This window comes from Microtus ochrogaster, chromosome 4, assembly GCF_000317375.1.
Source record: "Microtus ochrogaster isolate Prairie Vole_2 chromosome 4, MicOch1.0, whole genome shotgun sequence".
NCBI classification, from domain to species: Eukaryota; Metazoa; Chordata; class Mammalia; order Rodentia; family Cricetidae; genus Microtus; species Microtus ochrogaster.
This window is the reverse complement of record NC_022011.1, coordinates 221,810-228,899: the sequence shown is the minus strand read 5'-3', so window position 1 is coordinate 228,899 and position 7,090 is coordinate 221,810. Positions and strand designations below refer to the sequence as shown.

The 7,090-nt window shown below is 46.2% G+C and overlaps 1 non-coding gene across 1 annotated transcript; it reads left to right on the top strand.

The window, feature by feature from the left end:
• Positions 1 to 1,366: 1,366 nt before the first annotated feature.
• On the top strand, positions 1,367 to 1,469 carry LOC113456023. Its single transcript, XR_003376912.1, has one exon. It is a non-coding gene; the product is annotated as a U6 spliceosomal RNA (small nuclear RNA).
• The last annotated feature ends 5,621 nt before the right edge of the window (positions 1,470 to 7,090 follow it).

The following is a 7,090-nucleotide window of genomic DNA, read 5'->3' as shown; positions in this document are numbered from 1 at the left end:
GATGAGGGAGAGGGACTTGATCGGGGGAGGGGGAGGGAAAGGGGAGGCGGTGGCGGGGAGGAGGCAGAAATCCTTAATAAATAAATTAATTTTAAATAAATAAATAAATAAATAAATAAATAAATAAATAAATAAGAAAAATCCATTCCCATGTCCCTCTCTTACATGTCTAAGTTCTTTCCTCTTTGTCTGGGATGATGGTAGTTAAGAGCACTGGCTGCTCTTCCAGAGGACCTGGGTTTTATTCCAGTAACCACATGGCAGCTCACAACCATACATAACTCCAGTTCCAGAGAATTTGATGCCCTCTTCTGTCCTCCGTGGGCAGCAAACACATGTGTGAGGCACAGACATTCCTGCAGATAACATACCCACACATATGAAAAAACAAGATAAATTCTTTCCTCTATAGTATGTGAAGGAAATGTCAGGGTTTGGCTACATTCAGTGCAGAGTCCCCTGTTCAGTTAGCATGGCTTGTTGGAGTCAGGGAAGAGTGCTGGCAGGGTCTGTTAGTTTTCTGACGTTGCTGTGACCACAAAGCCTGAGTGAATTGACTTCAGGGAAGACTTATTGTGGTTCGTGGTTCCTGAGGGTCCCATCCATCAGTGCACAGAGAGCATGGTAGGGCAGCTCAGTTGATGGCATGAGGCACACGTGGTGGAGACCCCAGAGTTCAGGGCAGGAGCCAGCGGCAGATGTAACCCCCAAAGCCCTTGCCTTTGATTGCTTCTACCAGGGTGGCTCTGTTTCCTGCAGGTTCCACAGGTTCCCAAAAACAGCACCACCAGCGAGGGGGCAAACATTCAAAACTGGCATTTCCGATTCAAGCCACAACCGATGACAGAGGTTTCAACACATAACCAGCCATGAAATACTTTAGCCTTGGAGTACACCTTCCATCCACCTTAGATTCCATGGCATGTAACCATTGGAGCGCAATGCACCAAGCTCTGAAACCCTAATACTCACCTGCTTTCAGTGAACCCCGAGACAAGGACAAACTGCAGCATCTGAGCCAGGTTGTCCAGCGTCACTGAGTGTGTGGAGGACACGTGAAAGGGCAACCTCTCAATGAAAGGACAGGATGTCTGGGGGCGCTGCACCCTTCGAAGGTGGAGCTGCACAGGAATGAAGTGGCAGTATCCCAAATTATTACGCGTCCTGTGGGGAGTTCCGAGCTCCTGAAGCTTTCCCCCTGGAGGATGGGAACAGCTACGGGGTTTGTTCTCCGGCCGTTTCTTTTTTCCATTCCAACTGGTATGGAAAATGCCTATAGTGACTGTATTTTAAGCTGGAGTATTTGAATCTGCATCAACTCCTGACAACCACAGTCTACACATTAGCTTGTGTGTACTTCTGCTACTTACTTTGGCAGCACATATACTAAAACTGGAACAATGCAGAGAAGATTAGCATGGTCCCTGCACGGGGACGACACACAAATTCGTGAAGCCTTCCATATTTTTTTTAAAATAATAGTATTTGGGGGCCTAACCAGGGTTGTCTAATTGTTCCTCCTGTTTTATGATGGATCACTGGTGTGTGTGCCCAGTTTTCAGTTACAGTAGCTGGTTTATGATGGGTGGTTCAGGCTGCCTAGTGATTTATTGACCCCAACTGTGATGTTTACTTCCATTAGGAATTAGATGAGCTAAAAATGGCTTTCAAATGAAGAATGGTGATAGTGTGGGCTTCTTCCAAAACCAACAGTGCTTTCTCTGCAGTTTGGGGTCTCCAAACAACACCTTTGTGGCATGCACACATCCTGTGATGCTGGACAACCTGGCTCAGATGCTGCAGTTGTCCTTGTCTTGGGTTTCACTGAAAGCAGGTGAGTATTATGGATTTTCATAGGTTGGTGCAATGTGCCCAAATGTGGTCTTGTCACATGCCATATTTCTTTGTGGTGGATTGTGGGAGGTGATGCCACTTCCCTTTTCCATAGAAAGGATTTCTCAGTGTGCCCCACATCTCTGGACATCTTGAAACATCAAAGAGGTAGGGCCCTGAACTTTAATAGGATTTATTTGTTGTTCTTTTAATTTTATTTTTAGTCTAATATTGTTTGCATATGAGGGCTTTTGCTCACAGAGTCCAGAAGAGAGAGTTGGGTTCTCCATTGTTGTAAAAGGAGCGGCGGGGCTGCGTCCCCAGCACCCCGGCCGCCTGGCTAGCTTATACCCCGAAATAATTACACAGACACTGTATTCTTTTAAACACTGGTTGGCCCATATCTATCTAGCCTCTTCTAGGCTAATTCTCGCACCTGGACTAGCCCATTTCCAATCAGGTGTGTCGCACCGCTAGGTGCGCTTACCGGGAAGATTCTAGCCTACGTCCATCCTGGGTCGGAGCTTCATCGCATGTGTCTGTCTGGGAGAGGGGAGCATGGTGTCTCTGCTCCTGAGAGCAGAGCTGTTGAGTCTGAGCTCACTTCCTCTTCCTCCCAGCATTCTGTTCTGTTTACTCCTCCCACCTATGTTTTAACCTATGAGGGCCAAGCAGTTTCTTTATTGCTTAACCAATAAAATCAACAAATTGATATATGAACTCCCACATCACTCCATAACTCGAATTACAGGTGGTTGTGAGCTACCTGACATGGGTGCTGGGAACTGAAATCCCTGCTCTGTAAGAGCATGTACTTTTTTAAAATTTATGTGCATTGGTGTTTTCCCTGCATGTATGGAGGTGTCAGATCCCCTAGAACTGGAGTTACAGATAGTTGCATGAGCTTCCATGTGGGTGCTGGGAATCGAACATGGGTCCTCTGGAAGAGCAGTCTGTGCTTTTAACAGCTGAGCTGTCTCTCCAGCATGCACTCTTAGGCACTGAGTCATTGCCAGTCAGTCTTTTACTGGTTAAACATAACACTCCACACAGATAAAGGAATTACCGCCCGACCTGTTTGCACGCTTTTACAGCAGCAGCAATAACTACAACACTGATATTTTGGGGCTGTTCAAACTAAACTGCTCAAGATGTGATTTACAGGCACTGCTTATATTAGCAGTAACATTGAAGCTGGGCCTTGTGCTCCTTCCCCAAGCTGCACACACGAATAGCAATATGATTCTGTGGTCTTTTGGCTTCTGCAATTGGCCAATGTCAAGTCCATGCATCTCCCCTGTTTCCTCCCTATAGTTCCTAAATGTTCTTGTTTGGATCCATGTTGGCTTACCTCATGGCTGCCACCAAACAGAGGGGAAGGAACCTTTCCCCATATCCCCTTATGGGTTATATTGCTTGTGATTTATTAGCTTGGTTTGTCATGTGGAAGGAGGGTTTTTTTTAAGATTTATTATTTAAAAAAAACAAAGAAAACAAACTTTTTTCATTATGAATACCAATCCAAGTTCCCACTCCTTCCCCTCCTCCCATCCCCTCCACATACCCTCCCAGCCCACCCCCAGCCACTCCTCAGAGAGGGTAAGGCACATTGCTTTGGGGAAGGTCCAAGGCCCTCCCTACTACATCAAGGCTGAGCAAAGTATCCATCCAAAGAAAACAGGTTCCCAAAAAGCCAGTACAAGCAATAGGAATAAATCCTAGTGCCACTGCCAGTGGCCCCTCAGTCTGCCCCAGCCATGCACCTGTCAGTCACATCCAGAGGAACTAGTTTCGTCCTATGCTTGTTCCTTCCCAGTCCGGCTGACGTTGGTGAGCTCCCATTCGCTGTAGGAATTCCTACAGCCAGTAACCTTTAAGTTACCCGCCCACTTGGGCATGGCCTCATATATTATTTATGCTGATGTAAAGTTTGCGTCCAGTCTCTCTTTTCCAGCCGCTGGATTCAGTTGCTGTTCCCTGTTGGAGCAGAGGATTTGATCTATGAGCCTACCCCTAAATAAAAAATTTTATTATACTCAATTCTGAGCTAGTGTGGGATTTTTTTTTAGTGTCTCTCTTCTCCCATTAGCTCATGTAGACTGTTTCAGTGGGTGAACCCATCATGGTCGTGACCTCTTTGCTCATATTCTCACTCCTCCCACTCTTCAGCTGGACTTTGGGAGCTCAGCCCAGTGCTCTGATGCAGGTCTCTGCCTCTGTCTCCATTAGTTGTTGGATGAAGGTTCTATGGTGATATTTACGATATTCATCAGTCTGACTACAGGGCAAGGCCAGTTCAGGCACCCTCTCCTCTACTGTTCAGGGTCATTCTTGTGGATTCCTGGGAATTTCTCTAGAGCCAAGTTTCTTGATAGCCCCATAATGGCTCCCGCAATCAAGATTTCTCTTTTCTGGGGCTGGAGAGATGGCTCAGAGGTTAAGAGCACTGGCTGTTCTTCCAGAGGTCCTGAGTTCAATTTCCAGCAACCACATGATGGCTGACAACCATCTGTAATGAGATCTGGTGCCCTCTTCTGGCATGGAGGTGTACATGCAGGAGGCACATTGTATACGTAATAAATAAATCTTTTTTAAAAAAAAGATTTCTCTTTCCTAGGTTTATTATATGGTGCTCTGTCTGCATGTGTGCCTGCATGTCAGCAGAGGGCCTCATATGTGGCTGCTGGGAATTGAAGTTGGGACCTCTGGAAGAGCAGTCTCTCCAGTCCTGGAAGGAGTTTTACAGGTCCCAGCAGAGCGCATCATATGTGGCTGCTGGGAATTGAACTAGGGACCTCTGGAAGAGCAATCTCTCTAGTCCTGTGGAAGGAGTTTTACAGGTCCCAGGACATGGTTATTTTTTCCTAGTAACCCTCCCTCCACAGGCAGGAGAGCAGACTAGCAGCCCACTAGTGAGCTGTGTCAGTGTGTATGTCTGCAAGTGTGTGTCCCTTCTGCTTTGTGAAGCGGATCCTCAGTGGCTGGCCGGTGATTTCGCTTCATGGCATTCTTATCGCCGCTCCTTCTCTGCACTACAGTGTGCTAGGCGTAACTGTCTGACTCTGGAGTTAGGCTCTGACACCTGCCCCCTTAAAATTTGGTTTCCCATCATTGTGTGTGTGTGTGTGTGTGTGTGTGTGTGTGTATGTGTGTGTGTGATATAAAATTGTATTTCCATGAGGTGAGAACTACATTAGGAACAAGCTAGGCAAAGCAAAGATGCAGCTACTCAGGAGAGAATGAGAAGACTGCATGGGAAACCTGAGCAGAACAAAAGGAGGGGCCGGGGTCTCCATCTCTATCCACCTAGTGACATGGTGGGGACTTTATTTTCAGCCCCTGGTTTTACAGGCCCTTGTTCTCTCTCTGAATTCATTGCAGAGCCCTGTAAAGTCAGCAGATCTTGCTTTAAAGTCAGGGACTATCAACTGTGGGACATGGTGGCACACACTCTTAATACTAGCACTGGAGAAGCAGAAACAGATGATGTCTATGAATTTTAGGCCAGTCTGTCTACACACAGAGACTGTCGAGAAAGAAATGGAGGAAGGAAGGAAGGACAGGAGGACGGGACGGAGGGAAGGAGGGAAGAAGAAAGGAAGAAAGGAATCAAGGATGGGAGGGAGGGAAGGAGGGAAGAAGAAAGGAAGGAAGGGAGGAAGGATGGGAGGGAGAGAGGAAGGATGGGAGAGAAGGAGAGAGGGAGGAAGGGAGGGAGGGAGGGAGTAAGGAAAGAAGTAAGAACATCTTTGAAATAAAGCAGAGCCTTTATGAAAGAACATATTTAAGTGAAAAACTCAGTATTTCTGATTTCTCTACTGTTGGGTAGAAGTTTCACCAAAAATGAACTCCAGCTTAAAAACACATGCAAAGTCCCACCTGCATCTGACACCTCTGTCTCTTCACTGCCCTGTTTTTAACAATAGTTCTTAATCGTTCAAGAATTTTAGTTTTTTTCTGAGGAACTCACAGTCTAAGAAAAACAGACAAACATTTAATGGCTGTAACAAAACATGAATGATGGTGCTGATGTGTTGAGATAGATTTCAGAAATTTTGTAAAAAAATGGTTTTCTGTGAGAAAGAACAGCAAAGATAACCATAGGCAGCAAAGAATGTGTGTTACTGAACATACAGAAACAACCCATGTTAGACAGCCTATCCAAAAAAGAGTGCCATTGGCCAAGAAGTAAACAGTAAGGACATTTGGTTGTAGAACAAGAGTTTTCTCTTATTTTCTGAACTTCAACAACACGTGAGGTATTTTCATTAATGATCAGGAATTTCAACTATTTTAGTTTAAACCAAACAAAATTTGTAGTGCCCTGATGGAGGAAGGTCATTGGTTAATTAATAAAGAAACTGCTTGGCCTCATAGGTTAGAACGTAGGTGGGTGGAGTAAACAGAACAGAATGCTGGGAGGAAGAGGAAGTGAGCTCAGACGTGATGCCTCTCTTCTCCAGGGCAGACGCGATGAAGCTCTGACCCAGGATGGACATAGGCTAGAATCTTCCCAGTAAGCGCACCTGGGTGCTACACACATTAATAGAAATGGGCCAGGCAGTGTTTAAATGAATACAATTTGTGTGTTGTTATTTCAGGGCATAAGCTAGACAGGCGGCATGGAGCTGGGCTGTGGGAAGAGGCCGCAGCTCCATCTACAGTGCCCCTTTAAGGAGTTGTAAAATGGAGATCTCGAAAGAATAGGTGAAAGATTGTGGAAGTCAATCTCCAGGCCCTGGGTCACAGAGTGACAGGAATATACATACGATTCCATCTGTATCTCCAGGACACTTGGGCCCACATCATTTTGCACACGTGACCAATCGGCAGAATTGCCCTGGTTTTGACATTGAGCAAGGCAGGCAGGCCATCCAGGGCACTTTCCTCCTCCACAGTGAATGTCACCAGAGTTTGGAGCTTTTGACAAAGACCTTCCCAACCAGGGGCTTGCGATGATGTATGAGTCCACATGTGATATGCAGGCATGTGACTCCTGTGTTCATCTTGCCTGACACACCAGTGGAACCTGAATGTGGCTTCTGCCTCACAAGGTCCTGGACATGGAAGAAGCCTGGGCACTGCCTGGCCAGGTGGATCGCCTTGACAGCAGTCACCCAGTTACAAAAGTCCTGAAACACAAAATGCTTTGAAATCAGTTACTATGGACCCGGTTTTCCTGGGTATTTGCTGGGTAACATCAAGTTGCTATGGACCCGGTTTTCCTGGGTATTTGCTGGGTAACATCAAGTTGCTA